The following is a 17,461-nucleotide window of genomic DNA, read 5'->3' as shown; positions in this document are numbered from 1 at the left end:
GTGGTGATTAGCAAGTTCAAGTAATGCAATATATTAAAGGTGAGCCTAAACAATTGCTATGGTGTGTTAACAAGCACAATATAATGAGCTCAACAAGATGTAGTGAATGCAAGGTCAAGTGACCAAAGTAAATCACAAGTAAAGGAGCTAGGGTTAGAGATAACCTAAGACACGGAGACAAGGATGTATCCTGATGTTCACTTCCTCGGAGGGAAGTTAGTCACCGTTGGAGGGATGAGTGTTACCACAAAGGCACACCAACATCATGAAGGTGATTCCAAACCACTAGTGGTAGACCTTGAGGTGGCCTCCAAGACTTCACAAACTTTCCGAGGGAAAATCACAAGTTGATTCTTGATACGTCTCCAACATATCTATAATTTTTTATTGCTCCATGCTATATTATCTACTGTTTTGGACATTATTGGGCTTTATTATTCGCTTTTATATTATTTTTGGGACTAACCTATTAACCGGAGGCCCAGCCCAGAATTGTTGTTTTTGCCTATTTTAGGGTTTCGAAGAAAAGGAATATCAAACGGAGTCCAAACGGAATGAAACCTTTGGGAACGTGATTTTCTCACCGAACATGATCCAGGAGACTTGGACCCTACGTCAAGAAATAAAGGAGGAGTCCACGAGGAAGGGGGGTGCGCCTCCCCCCAGGCGCGCCCTCCACCCTCGTGGGCCCCCTGTTGCTCCACTGACGTACTCCTTCCTCCTATATATACCTATGTACCCCCAAACGATCAGATACGGAGCCAAAACCCTAATTCCACCGCCGCAACTTTCTGTATCCACGAGATCCCATCTTGGGGCCTGTTCCGGAGCTGCGCCGGAGGGGGCATCCATCACGGAGGGCTTGTACATCAACACCGTAGCCTCTCCGATGAAGTGTGAGTAGTTTACCTTAGACCTTTGGGTCCATAGTTATTAGCTAGATGGCTTCTTCTCTCTTTTTGGATCTCAATACAAAGTTCTCCCCCTCTCTTGTGGAGATCTATTCGATGTAATCTTCTTTTTGTGGTGTGTTTGTTGAGATCGATGAATTGTGGGTTTATGATAAAGATTATCTATGAACAATATTTGAATCTTCTCTGAATTCTTTTATGTATGATTGGTTATCTTTGCAAGTCTCTTCAAATTATCAGTTTGGTTTGGCCTACTAGATTGATCTTTCTTGTAATGGGAGAAGTGCTTAGCTTTGGGTTCAATCTTGCGGTGTCCTTTCCCAGTGACAGTAGGGGCAGCAATGCACGTATTGTATTGTTGCCATCGAGGATAACAAGATGTTTTTTTATCATATTGCATGAATTTATCCCTCTACATCATGTCATCTTGCTTAAGGCGTTACTCTGTTTTCATGAACTTAATACTCTAGATGCATGCTGGATAGCGGTCGATGAGTGGAGTAATAGTAGTAGGTGCAGGCAGGAGTCGGTCTACTTGTCTCGGACGTGATGCCTATATACATGATCATACCTAGATATTCTCATAACTATGCTCAATTCTGTCAATTGCTCAACAGTAATTCTGTCGGCGTTCTGGGAACGGGGGTCCCCAGACTTGCCTGCCTGCGGCCTGCGGCGTGGCTCAAAGGGGGGCCCAACACGGCCCATCTTCATCAACACAGACCCAAGACCCTCGCGAGGGGCCAAGCCTCGCGGGGCGGACGACACGGAGCTTCCTCAGGCACGGCCTCATCAGGATGGCTCGCGAGGAGGCGGAGAGATCAAGGCGGGGTACCTCACGAGGTGCCCATGACGCAAGCCATGACGACCCAGGGCGCCAGGCGGGTGCCAGCCCGCGCAGTGTCCTCCTTTCCCCTTTGGTGCAAAGGGGGCAAGCGCAGCCGCGGAGTACTGAGGCATCAGGCAAAGGTTGCCATTTCAGTGCAACAAGACCAAGACCAGGAGGACTGCAAGACAGAGGTCATCGTGGAGCCTAAGACGGCATCACCACCAGAGTTTTGTGCAGGCGAAGACCACTTTTGTCAGGATAGCTGGTACTAGCTGTCCCCCTTCAAATTAGCCCGCCATTGTTGGTCCCTTCCCGCTCGATATTTGGGAAGAGGACCAGGGCCTCTATAAATAGGACCAGCCACCCACAGGATCGGGGGGGGGAGGTTTTGAGAGAGGCATCATCAATCGAGGAGAGAGAGAGAGAAGAGGGTGACTGGACTCCTCCCAGCAGTTCATCACCCAGCCAAGAACAGACCCTCGCGAGGCTGTTCTTCCTTGTATTGTTCATCACCATCAGCCCAAGCGGCAATCCACCACACCACACACTGGAGTAGGGTATTACACCACAAAGGTGGCCCGAACCAGTATAAACCCTGTGTATCTTGTGTTGTTCTTTTCATTGCTTAGATCTTAGCGAGGTGGAGGGGTGCAGGTAGGTAGGAGGCGAAATCTCCGCGCGCACCCTAGTGTTCGAACCTCAAGGGTCTGCCGGAACCCGAAATCCGACATTTGGCGCGCCAGGTAGGGGTGCACCGGAGTTTTCTCTTCCGCCACCGCCACGGCCCGCCTCGTGATGAGTAGCGCGTCGCCTGCTCCGGCCGCCGGCGCCAGCACGGGGGCCAGGGGGCTCCGAGCCCTGGCCCCAGCCCTGCAACGGGTACGGTGGCCGGACAAGTTCAAGCCAACGACGCCGCCGCGCTACGGCGGCGCGACAGATCCACTGGCCTTCTTGCTGGCGAGCGAGGAGGCCCTCCTCGAAGCCGGAGGTGATGATAGGGTCATGGCCAACTAGCTCCCCATGGCCCTCACCGGCGCTCCGCGCACATGGCTGCTCCACCTGCCGGCAGCCTCCGTGGCCTCCTGGGAAGAGCCCCGCAGCCTCTTCCCCGCCCATCGCGCTACACCAACACCCCCGGTCATCGCGGCCCTCCTGGGCGGCTCGCAGGCACCGCCTACAAGTCACCACGTCAAGTCGTTCATCCGTCAGGTCAGCGCCGCTTCCACGCGGCAGGGGGCTCTCTCGGACCGGGCGGCGCCCAAGGCCGGCCTGACCTTCAGCTCGGAGGACCACCCCTCCAACTCGGCCTGCTCAGCGTGCTCTCGGTCGAGGCCTTCAACCTCCTCTGCATACCCCTAGAACGGCTGCAACCCAACCGGCCCTTCTCAGGCGTTGGGGGCGGGTCATCCAGCTCCTTGGGACAGATCCGGCTCCCAGTAACCTTCGGCACCTACAACAACTTCCGCACGGAGCTGGTCGACTTCGACATCGCCCCCATCAGCCTCCCCTACAACGGCATCCTCGGCTACCCAGCGCTGGCCCAGTTCATGGCCGCGACGCACCCGACGTACAACCTCATGAAGATGCCCGGGAGCAGCGGTGTCCTCACTGTGCACGGGGACAACGGAGACACGCTGCGGGTGCTCAAGCTCACCTTCAAGACGGCGGCGTCAGCACAGCCCGCCGACTTGGAGACCCCCGAGCCCAAGGGGGCTGCACCCGCCAAGAAGAAACAGTTGTTCACCCAAGACAAGGCAGAAACCAGGCAGATACCCGTCGATGAGGACGGGTCCACCAACGCCACTTTCACCATAGGCGCCAACCTCGAACCCGAGCAGGAGGAGGCCCTGGTCAAGTTCCTGCGTGCAAACAAGAAGGTATTCGCCTGGGAGCCTGACCAGTTGGCAGGGATCCCTAGGAGTGTAATCGAGCATCACCTCAACGTGTGCCCCAACGTGCGCCCTGTGAAGCAGAAGGCCAGGCGGCAGTCCACAGAAAAGCAGGCCTTCATCGTCCAAGAGACCCGCAAATTAGAAGCCACTGGGGTCATTCGCGAGGTTCGATACCCGGATTGGTTGGCCAACCCTGTCGTTGTGCCAAAGAAGGGAGGGAAGGAGCGCATGTGTGTCGACTTCACCAACCTCAACAAAGCATGCCCGCAAGATCCGTTCCCGCTCCGCCGCATCGACCAGATCGTCGAGTCCACCGCGGAATGTGACCTGCTATGCTTCTTGGATGCCTTCTCTGGGTATCACCAGATCAAGATGGCGGTAGAAGACATCAAAAAGACAGCCTTCCTAACCCCGTGTGGGGTGTACTGCTACACCTGCATGCCATTCAGGTTGCGTAACGCAGGGGCGACCTTTCAGCGGCTGATGCACATCACCTTGGGCCCGCAGCTCAGGAAGAATGTTGAAGCTTACGTCGATGACATTGTGGTAAAGTCTCGGGAGGCCAGGACCCTGATACAAGACCTGGAGGAAACCTTCGCGAGCCTCAACATAGTGAACCTACGGCTCAACCCAGAGAAGTGTGTGTTCGGAGTCCCCTCAGGCAAGCTCTTGGGTTTCCTCGTGTCCCACCGAGGCATCGAGGCTAACCCGGAAAAGGTCAAGGCGGTGGAAGACATGAGCCCGTCAAAGACCCTCAGAGAAATGCAGAAGCTCACTGGGCGCGTGACCGCGCTAGGGCGCTTCATCTCCAAGTTGGGGGAACGAGCGCTGCCCTTCTTCCAGCTAATGAAGAAAAAGGGGGCCTTTGAGTGGACTGAAGAGGCCGACAAGGCGTTCCAGGATCTCAAGAGATACCTGACCAGCCCACCGGTTATGGTGGCTCCGCGCCCTCAAGAGCCCCTGGTGCTTTACCTCGCCGCCACTCCCTACTCCACCAGCGCAACCCTGGTGGCGGTTAGAGAGGAGCGTCGAATCAAAACCGCGGTAGGAGCCCGGGACAAGGCAGAACAGGAATAAGGAAGGCCCACAGAAACCGCCACCGCGGCTGAGGAGGATCAGCCACCGCAGAGGAGAGCACCGGAGGCGGAAGAGGCCCCTCTCCGAGATGGCCAGTCTCAGGAGGCCTCATCTTCTCAAGGGGCACCATGGTCTCCGAAGGGAGCCGCCAGCACTGACGCACCCAACCTCGTTGAGCACCCAGTGTACTTCGTCAGCACGGTGTTGCGGGATGCGAGGGCATGGTACCCCATGCCTCAGAAACTCCTCCTCGCGCTACTGGTGGCCTCGTGCAAGCTGCAGCACTATTTTCAGGGTCACCCCATCAAGGTTGTCTCGTCATACCCCCTGGAGAGAGTGCTTAGGAGCCCTAACTCAGCTAGAAGGGTCGCTGAGTGGAACATAGAACTGCAAGCGTTTCAGCTCGAATTCAGCACGACCAGAGTCATCAAGGGAGCAGTATTGGCGGATTTTGTGGCAGAATGGACGGAGGCACCAGGCCTCAAGGCCGACGAGGATCGGTCCCTCTCCCCGGGAAGCGAGGCGCCAGAAGGCTCGGTCATGTACTTCGACGGGGCATTCTCCAGGCATAGCGCTGGGGCCGGGGCGGTGCTTATATCGCCCACTCAGGACAAGCTCTACTACGCTATGCAGCTCTGTTTCCAGCAAGGTGAAAAGGTCTCCAACAACATAGCGGAGTATGAAGGTTTAATAGCGGGCTTGAAGGCCGCAGCTGCCCTGGGGGTGAAACGCCTCACCATCAAGGGCGATTCGCAGCTCCTTGTCAATTTCTCCAACAAGGTGTACGAGCCGAAAGATGAGCACACGGAAGCCTACCTTGCGGAGGTCCGCAGGATGGAGAAGCAGTTATGGGGGTTGGAGTTGCAGCATGTGCCCCGTGGCACCAACCAGGAGGCCGACGACATCGCCAAACGGGCGTCCAGGCGGTTACCTCAGGAGCTTGGCGTTTTCGAGGAGTGGCTCTTCAAGCCCTCAGCCCTGCCGTCATTGTCAAACACGGCTCAGCCTTGGGAGGAGCTCCCCCAGCCACCTGCCTTAGGAGCTCCGGCCTATGGCCCGGCCTCAGGAGCACGCCTGCTCCTGACGATGGAACCTCAGGAGGGATGCTGGATCACAGAGCTCCGGAGTTACTTAACACAAGGGACCCTGGCGGAGAAGGTGGAGAAAGCGGAGTGAGTGGCACGCCAGGCCACGGCATACTGCATCAAGGATGGAGAGCTCTACCGGAAGCGACCAAATGATGTATCCCTGCGCTGCATCTCCAGGGAGCAAGGGAAGGAACTGCTGGAAGATATACACGGCGGAGACTGTGGACATCATTCATCATCACGGACCCTCGTCGGCAAGGCGTTCCGCAGTGGGTTTTATTGGCCCACCGCACTCAATGGCGCCGTCGAACTAGTGAAAGCTTGTGACGCCTGCCAGTTCCACGCCAAGCAGATCCATCAGCCAGCAGGAGGCCTGCAGACTATACCCCTCTCGTGGCCATTCGCAGTCTGGGGGCTGGACATCTTGGGCCCGTTTCCTCGGGCGCCAGGGGTCTACCGCTACCTCTACGTCGCCGTGGACAAGTTCACCAAGTGGGCTGAAGTAGAGGCTGTCCGCACCATTCCTGCGGGTTCCGCGGTCAAGTTCATCAAGGGCATCGTGAGCCGGTTTGGGGTGCCGAACCGCATCATCACGGACAACGGTTCACAGTTCATTAGTAACCTCTTCAAAACATACTGTGCTAACCTTGGAACGCAGATATGCTATGCTTCGGTGCCGCACCCCCGAAGCAACGGCCAGGCCGAGCGAGCCAACGCAGAGGTCCTGAGGGGCCTCAAGACCAGGACGTTCAAGAAGAAGCTGGAGGCCTGCGGCAGAGGTTGGTACGACGAGCTTCAGTCCGTGTTGTGGTCCATCCGCACAACCGCGACCAAGCCGACTGGAGAGACCCCGTTCTTCCTGGTCTACGGAGCCCAAGCGGTCCTCCCTCACGAGGTCAGACATCGCTCTGCGCGGGTCCTGGCGTTCGACGAGGCGCAGCAGGACGCCATGCGGGGGATGGACCTCGTGCTGGGGGAGGAACGTCGCCGAGAAGCCGCGCTGCGAGCGGCGAGGTACCAACAAGCACTGCGGCGATACCACTGCCGCAACATCCGCCCCAGAACTCTCGAGGTAGGAGACCTCATGCTCAGGCAGGTTCTCTCCAGGGAAGGGCTGCACAAGCTCTCTCCCATGTGGGAGGGCCCGTTCAAAGTTCTTCATGTTTCCAGGCCCGGCTCCGCATGCTTGGAGACTCAGGAAGGGGTGCCGGTCCAGAATGCATGGAACATCCAGCACCTCCGGAGGTTCTACCCCTAAAAAGGCCCAGAGCCTGTGAAGAAGGCGAATGCCTGTGAAGCTGTCACGTTTTGGAAAAGGCCCGGAGCCTGTGAAAAAGGCGAATGCCTGTGAAGCTGTCGCGTTTTGGAAAAGGCCCAGAGCCTGTGAAGAAGGCGAATGCCTGTGAAGCTGTCGCGTTTTGGAAAAGGCCCAGAGCCTGTGAAGAAGGCGAATGCCTGTGAAGCTGTCGCGTTTTGGAAAAGGCCCGAAGCCTGTGAAGAAGGCCAACGCCTGTGAAGCTCGCCGCCCATGACACTCTCACGTAATAATGAGTTGGGGCTGTACACGCCCCGGAGTCTCAGGAGCGCCATCCTCAGGCCCTGGGGCTCCCTCCCACGTCCAGTGGCAGCACTTAGCTCCGCGTTGGTGAGAAGACGTCGAAGACTAGATTAGGTGCCGGACGCGGCTTTTCATTTGCTTTCCGCAGTTGGCTTGTTCCTTCTCGTTCGAAGTTTTATTGAATTTGTTGCCATCTTTGGCTTGTGGTTCTTCGACTTTTCACTCTCCTGCCTCGATTTCTCTTATGCAAGGCCTCACGAGGGGGAGGCAGCCGAGCACCCTCGCGAGTGTTCCTGTCCTAGTCGTTCAAAGGGTTCGCGACCTGGGTCCATTACAGGAGCACCCCTCCAGTCCATGCCCCACGGGCACCGCGACATGAACACAGGGCCTGGGTCGGTCGCCCCCCCCCCACGGCTGGGCCCGGGAACTATCCACGCACGGGCTAGCAGCCGGAAGGCACGATAACGGAAGCAAAACGATGATTAACAGCAATAACCCAAACACGCCCCCGCGGGGCTCCACACTACTGTCTTTTTATGCAGGAAAAAGGAAAGGAAAGAACAAATCAGGCGCAGTTCGCCTCACACCGGCCTGCAGGGAAGACTCGAGCTGCCTCCGGGGCTCAGGCAGACTCCCTCTCGCGCTTCACCGGGGCGCGACGGCGGGCGGATATGCTACCACCTCCCAAGTAGACACAATGGCGTGGAGGCTAACCGCGGCCACCGCTAGAAGAGTCGCCGCCTGAAGAAGAACAGGAGAAGCTTGGGGAACCCTGAGCGCCGCCAGTCAGCGAGCGCTGTCCTCTCCATCATCGCCGGAGCTGGGTTCCCGGCCACGGTCGTCGTCCTCGGGGCAGCACACTGCGCGGCGACCATCTTCCCCAAACACCCTCACGTAGAGGGTGGCATCACCGTCAAACTTGAAGTGCAGGGTGCACCGACGGCTCAGGCCACGCGCGCGGGCAAACGTCTGCCAACCGCGGGCCAAGGCCAGGCTCCCGGCTGCGGAGACCTCCAGTGAAGCCCATGAGGCCCGGCTGCAGCAGCCGTCGGCCTGAAGCCAGAGGCCGCCCAGGGCGCCGGCCGGGAGCTCGCCGAGGAGGAAGCGAGGAAGTGGAAGCCGGGTGCTAGTCGGCTCCGCCGACCACACGACGAACTCCGGCAGCACCTCTGCAGCGCGGAAGCGCGGCCTAGGGGGACGCGCGACCGGAGTGCGCCCCTCGGCCGCAGCAATCTGCCCGTCGCCGTACTGGAAATCGTCTCCACGGCCGCGGGGAGTTGCCGTGGTGGCCACAGGATGTTTGCGAGGGCGCCCTCGGCCGCGCTTGGGCGGGGGAGAGGCAGGCTCAACCTGGCGAGCCTTCCCCTTCTCTGCGGCCGAGAACCTCCTCGACGGGGCCATGAAGAAGAAGGAGAAGCAAGGGGGGATGAACTGGAAGGTCGTGCGCCGATCTGTACTTATAGCTGGCGAGGGCCAACCGACGGCCCCCACGATCGCAGGTCATTATGACCCGCTTTGCATGCAGGGACTTGTCCAATCCGTGCAGTTGACGAGGCGCCATGGGGAAGTGGAGACACCCATGTCCAATCAACCGCCACGCGGCTCCCAAGACCGCAGGCTGTTAGGGCCCGCGGCGCTTTGCTCTTGCCCTTTCGCCTCCCTGCACGGCCAAGCCCGGGCACGCCTTGGGCTCGGGGGCTACTGTCGGCGTTCTGGGAACGGGGGTCCCTAGACTTGCCTGCTTGCGGCCTGCGGCGGGGCTCAAAGGGGGGCCCAGCACGGCCCATCTTCATCAACACAGACCCAAGACCCTCGCGAGGGGCCAAGCCTCGCGGGGCGGACAACACGGAGCTTCCTCAAGTACGGTCTCATCAGGCTGGCTCGCGAGGAGGCGGAGAGATCAAGCGGGGTACCTCACAAGGTGCCCGTGATGCAAGCCATGACGACCCAGGGCGCCAGGCGGGTGCCAGCCCGCGCAGTGTCCTCCTTTCCCCTTTGGTGCAAAGGGGGCAAGCGCAGCCGCGGAGTACCGAGGCATCAGGCAAAGGTTGCCATTTCGGTGCAACAAGACCAAGACCAGGAGGACTGCAAGACGGAGATCATCGTGGAGCCCAATACGGCGTCACCACCAGAGCTTTGTGCAGGCGAAGACCACTTTTGTCAGGATAGCTGGTACTAGCTGTCCCCCTTCAAATTAGCCCGCCATTGTTGACTCCCTTCCCGCTCGATATTTGGGAAGAGGACCAGGGCCTCTATAAATAGGACCAGCCACCCACAGGATCGGGGGGGGGGAGGTTTTGAGAGAGGCATCATCAATCAAGGAGAGAGAGAGAGAGAAGAGGGTGACTGGACTCCTCCCAGCAGTTCATCGCCCCAGCCAAGAACAGACCCTCGCGAGGCTGTTCTTCCTTATATTGTTCATCACCATCAGCCCAAGAGGCAATCCACCACACCACACACTGGAGTAGGGTATTACACCACAGTGGTGGCCCGAACCAGTATAAACCCTGTGTCTCTTGTGTTGTTCTTTTCATAGCTTAGATCTTAGCGAGGCGGAGGGGTGCAGGTAGGTAGGAGGCGAAATCTCCGCGCGCACCCCAGTGTTCGAACCTCAAGGGTCTGCCGGAACCCGAAATCCGACAAATTCGTTCACCCAACGTAAAATACTTATGCTCTTGAGAGAAGCCACTAGTTAAACCTATGGCCCCCGGGTCTATCTTCATCATATTAATCTTCCAATACTTAGTTTTTTACTTTGCCTTTATTTTACCTTGCATCTTTATCACAAAAATACCAAAAAATATTATCTTATCATATCTATCAGATCTCACCCTCGTAAGTGATCGTGAAGGGATTGACAACCCCTTATCACGTTGGTTGCGAGGAGTTATTTGTTTTGTGCGGGTACGATGGACTCGTGCGTAGCCTCCTACTGGATTGATACCTTGGTTCTCAAAAACTGAGGGAAAAACTTACGCTACTTTGCAGCATCATCCTTTCCTCTTCAAGGAAATCCAACGCAGTGCTCAAGAGGTAGCAAGAAGAATTTCTAGCGCCGTTGCCGGGGAGGTTCGCGCAAGTCAATATTTGACTCTTGACAACGAGCCATTTCTGGCGCCGTTGCCGGGGAGTCTACGCAAAAGTCAACATACCAAGTACCCATCACAACCCTTATCTCCCGCCTTACATTATTTGCCATTTGCCTCTTGTTTTCCTCTCCCCCACTTCACCCTTGCCGTTTTATTCGCCCTCTCTCTCTATCCTCCCTCTCTTTCCCGTTTGCCTCTTTTTTGCCCGCATGCTTTTTGTTTGCTTGTGTGTTGGATTGCTTGCTTGTCATGATGGCTCAAGATAACACTAAATTGTGTGACTTTACCAATACCAACTACAATAATTTTATTAGCACTCCAATTGCTCCTCTTACCGATGCTGAATCTTGTGAAATAAATGCCGCTTTGCTGAATCTTGTCATGAAAGATCCATTTTCCGGCATTCCTAGTGAAGATGCCTCTACCCATCTAAATAGCTTCAATGATTTGTGTGATATGGAAAAGAAGAAAGATGTGGATAATGATATTGTTAAATTGAAGCTATTTCCTTTTTCGCTTAGAGATCATGCTAAAGCTTGAATTTCGTCTTTGCCTGAAATAGTATTGATTCTTGGAACAAGTGCAAAGATGCTTTTATCTCTAAGTATTTTCCTCCCGCTAAGATCATCTCCCTTAGAAACTATATTATGAATTTTAAGCAACTTGATCATGAACATGTTGCACAAGCTTGGGAGAGGATGAAATTAATGATACGTAATTGCCCTACTCATGGTTTGAATTTGTGGATGATTATACAAAAAATTTATGCCGGATTGAATTTTGCTTCTAGAAATCTTTTAGATTCGGCCGCGGGAGGCACTTTTATGGAAATCACTTTATGAGAAGCTACTAAACTCCTAGATAATATTATGGTTAATTATTCTCAATGGCATACTGAAAGATCTACTAATAAAAAGGTGCATGTGATAGAAGAAATTAATGTTTTGAGTGGAAAGATGGATGAACTTATGAAATTATTTGCTAGTAAGAGTGTTTCTTCTGATCCTAATGATATGCCCTTGTCCACTTTGATTGAGAATAATAATGAATCTATGGATGTGAATTTTGTTGGTAGGAACAATTTTGGTAACAACGCGTATAGAGGAAATTTTAATCCTAGGCCGTATCCTAGTAATCCTTCTAATAATTATGGTAATTCCTAGAACAATTCTTATGGAAATTATAATAAGATTCCCTCTGATTTTTAATCTAATATTAAAGAATTTATTACTTCGCAAAAGAATTTCAATGCTTTGATTGAAGAAAATTTGCTTAAGATTGATGAGTTGGCTAGGAATGTTGATATAATTTCTCTTGATGTTGATTCTTTGAAACTTAGATCTATTCCTCCTAAGCATGATATCAATGAGTCTCTCAAAGCCATGAGAATTTCCATTGATGAGTGCAAAGAAAGAACCGCTAGGATGCGTGCTAAGAAAGATGCCTTTATAAGAGCGTGTTCTTCTAGTTCCTATGAAAATAAAGATGAAGATCTAAAAGTTATTGATGTGTCCCCTATTAAATCTTTGTTTTTCAATATTAATCTTGATAATGATGGGACTGAATATGATCCACCTTTACCTAGAAGGCGTTCCAAGAATTCGAAGTTTTTAGATCTTGATGTTAAATTTGATGAAAGTGGGATCGAAGAAATTAAAACCCTAGATGTTGCTAAACCCACTATTTTGAATTTCAAGGAATTTAATTATGAAAATTGCTCTTTGATTAATTGTATTTCCTTGTTGCAATCCGTGCTAAATTCTCCTCATGCTTATAGTCAAAATAAAGCGTTTACTAAACATATCGTTGATGCCTTGATGCAATCTTATGAAGAAAAACTTGAGTTAGAAGTTTCTATCCCTAGAAAAATTTATGATGAGTGGGAACCAACTATTAAAATTAAGATTAAAGATCATGAATGCTATGCTTTGTGTGATTTGGGTGCTAGTGTTTCCACGATTCCAAAGACTTTGTGTGATTTGTTAGGTTTCCGTGATTTTGATGATGGCTCTCTAAACTTGTACCTTGCGGATTCCACTATTAAGAAACCTATGGGAATAATTAATGATGTTCTTATTGTTGCAAATAGGAATTATGTGCCCGTAGATTTTATTGTTCTTGACATAGATTGCAATCCTTCATGTACCATTATTCTTGGTAGACCTTTCCTTAGAATGATTGGTGCAATTATTGATATGAAGGAAGGAAATATTAGATTCCAATTTCCATTAAGGAAAGGGATGGAACACTTTCCTAGAAACAAAATTAAATTACCTTATGAATCTATTATGAGAGCCACTTATGGATTGCCTACCAAAGATGGCAATACCTGGATCTATCTTTGCTTTTTATGCCTAGCTAGGGGCGTTAAACGATATCGCTTGTTGGGAGGCAACCCAATTTTATTTTTATTCCTTGCCTTTTGCTCCTGTTTAGTAATAAATAATTTATCTATCCTCTGTTTTGGTTGTGTTTTTTGTGTTCAATTAGTGTTTGTGCCAAGTAGAACCGTTGGGAAGACTTGGGGAAAGTCTTGATATCTTGCTGTAAAAAACAGAAACTTTAGCACTCACGAGAACTGCTGCCATTTTTATTTGGAAATTTATATTTAGTTAACTTATTTTTAATATGATTAAAAGATAAATTCCTCACGTCCAGCAATTTATTTTATAATTTTTGGGGTTCCAGATCTTGCGCTAGCTACAGATTACTACAGACTGTTCTGTTTTTGACAGATTCTGTTTTTCGTGTGTTGTTTGCTTATTTTGATGAATCTATGGCTAGTAAAATAGTTTATAAACCATAGAGAAGTTGGAATACAGTAGGTTTAACACAAATATAAATAAATAATGAGTTCATTACAGTACCTTGAAGTGGTCTTTTGGTTTCTTTCGCTAACGGAGCTCACGAGATTTTCTACTTTAAGTTTTGTGTTGTGAAGTTTTCAAGTTTTGGGTAAAGATTTGATGGATTATGGAACAAGGAGTGGCAAGAGCCTAAGCTTGGGGATTCCCATGTCACCCCCAAGATAATCTAAGGACACCTAAAAGCCAAAGCTTGGGGACGCCCTGGAAGGCATCCCCTCTTTCGTCTACTTCTATTGGTAACTTTATTTGGAGGTATATTTTTATTCACCACATGATATGTGTTTTGCTTGGAGCGTCTTGTATGATGTGAGTCTTTGATTTTTAGTTTACCACAATCATCCTTGCTGTACACACCTTTTGAGATAGCCATACATGATTTGGAATTTGTTAGAATACTCTATGTGCTTCACTTATATCTTTTTGAGTTATATAGTTTTGCTCTAGTAGTTCACTTATATCTTTTAGAGCACGGTGGTGGATTTGTTTTATAGAAACTATTGATCTCTCATGCTTCACTTAGATTATTCCGAGAGTCTTAAATAGCATGGTAATTTGCTTAAATAATCCTAATATGCTAGGTATTCAAGATTAGTAAAAAAAATCTTATGAGTGTTTTGAATACTAAGAGAAGTTTGATGCTTGATGATTGTTTTGAGATATGGAGGTAATAATACCAAAGTCATGCTAGTTGAGTAGTTGTGGATTTGAGAAATGCTTGTGTTGAATTTTGCAAGTCCCGTAGCATGCACGTATGGTAAACGTTATGTAACAAATTTGAAACATGAGGTGTTCTTTGATTGTCCTCCTTATGAGTGGCGGCCAGGGACGAGCGATGGTCTTTTCCTACCAATCTATCCCCCTAGGAGCATGCGCGTAGTGCTTGGTTTTTGATGACTTGTAGATTTTTGCAATAAGTATGTGAGTTCTTTATGACTAATGTTGAGTCCATGGATTATACGCACTCTCACCCTTCCATCATTGCTAGCCTCTTCGGTACCGTGCAATGCCCTTTCTCACATTGAGAGCTGGTGCAAACTTCGCCGGTGCATCCAAACCCTGTGATATGATACACTCTTTCACACATAAACCTCCTTATATCTTCCTCAAAACAGCCACCATACCTACCTATTATGGCATTTCCATAGCCATTCCGAGATATATTGCCATGCAACTTTCCACCATTCCGTTTATCATGACACATTCATCATTGTCATATTGCTTAGCATGATCATGTAGTTGACATAGTATTTGTGGCAAAGCCACCGTTCATAATTTTTTCATACATGTCACTCTTGGTTCATTGCATATCCCGGTACACCACCGGAGGCATTCATATAGTCATATCTTGTTCTAAGTATCGAGTTGTAATTCTTGAGTTGTAAGTAAATAGAAGTGTGATGACCATCATTCATAGAGCATTGTCCAAAAAAAGAGAGGCCAAATAAAAAAAGAAATAAAAGGCCAAATAAAAAAATAAAAAAGGGACAATGCTACTATCCTTTGCCACACTTGTGCTTCAAAGTAGCACCATAATCTTCATGATAGAGAGTCTTTTGTTTTGTCACTTTCATATACTAATGGGAATTTTTCATTATAGAACTTGCCTTGTATATTCCAACAATGGGACTCCTCAAGTGCCCTAGGTCTTCGTGAGCAAGCAAGTTGGATGCACACCCACTTAGTTTCTTTTGTTGAGGTTTCATACATTTATAGCTCTAGTGCATCCGTTGCATGGCAATCCCTACTCCTTGCATTAACAACAATCGATGGGCATCTCCATAGCCCATTGATTAGCCTCATTAATGTGAGACTTTCTCCTTTTTGTCTTCTCCACATAACCCCCATCATATTCTATTCCACCCATAGTGCTATATCCATGGCTCGTGCTCATATATTGCGTGAAAGTTTATAGGTTTGAGATTACTAAAGTATGAAACAATTGCTTGGCTTGTCATCAGGGTTGTGCATGATGAGAGCATTCTTGTGTGACGAAAACGGAGCATGACTAAACTATATGATTTTGTAGGGATGAACTTTCTTTGGCCATGTTATTTTGAGAAGACATAATTGCTTAGTTCGTATGCTTGAAGTATTATTATTTTTATGTCAATATGAACTTTTATCTTGAATCTTTCGAATCTGAATATTCATACCACAATTAAGAAGAATTACATTAAAATTATCCCAAGTAGCACTCCACATAAAAAATTATCTTTTTATCATTTACCTACTCGAGGACGAGCAGGAATTAAGCTTGGGGATGCTTGATATGTCTCCAACGTATCTATAATTTTTGATTGCTACATGCTATATTATCTACTGTTTTGGACATTATTGGGCTTTATTATCCACTTTCATATTATTTTTGGGACTAACCTATTAACCGGAGGCCTAGCCCAGAATTGCTGTTTTTTTGCCTATTTTAGGGATTCGAAGAAAATGAATATCAAATGGAGTCCAAATGGAATGAAACCTTCGGGAACGTGATTTTCTCACCGAACATGATCCAGGAGACTTGGACCCTATGTCAAGAAATAAAGGAGGAGGCCATGAGGTAGGGGGCGCGCCTACCCCCCCCCCCCAGGCGCGCCCTCCACCCTCGTGCCCCCCTGTTGCTCCACCGACGTACTCCTTCCTCCTATATATACCTACGTACCCCCAAACGATTAGATACGGAGCCAAAACCCTAATTCCACCACCGCAACTTTCTGTATCCACGATATCCCATCTTGGGGCCTGTTCCGGAGCTCCGCTGGAGGGGGCATCCATCACGGAGGGCTTCTACATCAATACCGTAGCGTCTCCGATGAAGTGTGAGTAGTTTACCTCAAACCTTCGGGTCCATAGTTATTAGCTAGATGGCTTCTTCTCTCTTTTTGGATCTCAATACAAAGTTCTCCCCCTCTCTTTTGGAGATCTATTCGATATAATCTTCTTTTTGCGGTTTATGATCAAGATTATCTATGAACAATATTTGAATCTTCTCTGAATTCTTTTATGTATGATTTGTTATCTTTGCAAATCTCTTCGAATTGTCAGTTTGGTTTGGCCTACTAGATTGATCTTTCTTGCAATGGGAGAAGTGCTTAGCTTTGGGTTTAAACTTGCGGTGTCCTTTCCCAGTGACAGTAGGGGCAGCAAGGCACGTATTGTATTGTTGCGATCGAGGATAACAAGATGGTTTTTTTTATCATATTGCATGAATTTATCCCTCTACATCATGTCATCTTGCTTAAGGCGTTACTCTGTTTTCATGAACTTAATACTCTAGATGCATGCTGGATAGCGGTCGATGAGTGGAGTAATAGTAGTAGGTGCAGGTAGGAGTCGGTCTACTTGTATCAGACGTGATGCCTATATACATGATCATACCTAGATATTGTCATAACTATGCTCAATTCTGTCAATTGCTCAACAGTAATTCGTTCACCCACCGTAAAATACTTATGCTCTTGAGAGAAGCCACTAGTGAAACCTATGGCCCTCGGGTCTATCTTCATCATATGGATCTTCCAATACTTAGTTATTTACTTTGCTTTTATTTTACCTTGCATCTTTATCACAAAAATACCAAAAAATATTATCTTATCATATCTGAGGGAGTCCTGGATTAGAGGGTCTCCGGACAGCCGGACTATATCCTTTGGCCGGACTGTTGGACTATGAAGATACAAGATTGAAGACTTCGTCCCGTGTCTGGATGGGACTCTACTTGGCATGGAAGGCACGCTAGGCAATATGGATATGTATATCTACTCCCTTGTAACCGACCTTGTGCAACCCTAGCCCCCTCCGGTGTCTATATAAACCGGAGGGTTTTAGTCCGCAGGACAACAGACAATCATACCATAGGCTAGCTTCTAGGGTTTAGCCTCTCCGATCTCGTGGTAGATCAACTCTTGTAATACTCATATCATCAAGAACAATCAACCAGGAGATAGGGTATTACCTCCATCAAGAAGGCCCGAACCTGGGTAAACATCATGTCCCTTGCCTCCTGTTACCATCCGCCTTAGACGCACAGTTCGGGACCCCCTACCCGAGATCCGCCGGTTTTGACACCGACATTGGTGCTTTCATTGAGAGTTCCACTGTGTTGTCACCGTAAGGCTTGATGGCTCCTTCAATCATCGCTAGTGATGCGGTCCAA

The sequence above is a fragment of the Triticum dicoccoides genome, chromosome 1A (assembly GCF_002162155.2).
Source record: "Triticum dicoccoides isolate Atlit2015 ecotype Zavitan chromosome 1A, WEW_v2.0, whole genome shotgun sequence".
NCBI lineage: Eukaryota > Viridiplantae > Streptophyta > Magnoliopsida > Poales > Poaceae > Triticum > Triticum dicoccoides.
This window is presented reverse-complemented; position numbering follows the sequence as displayed.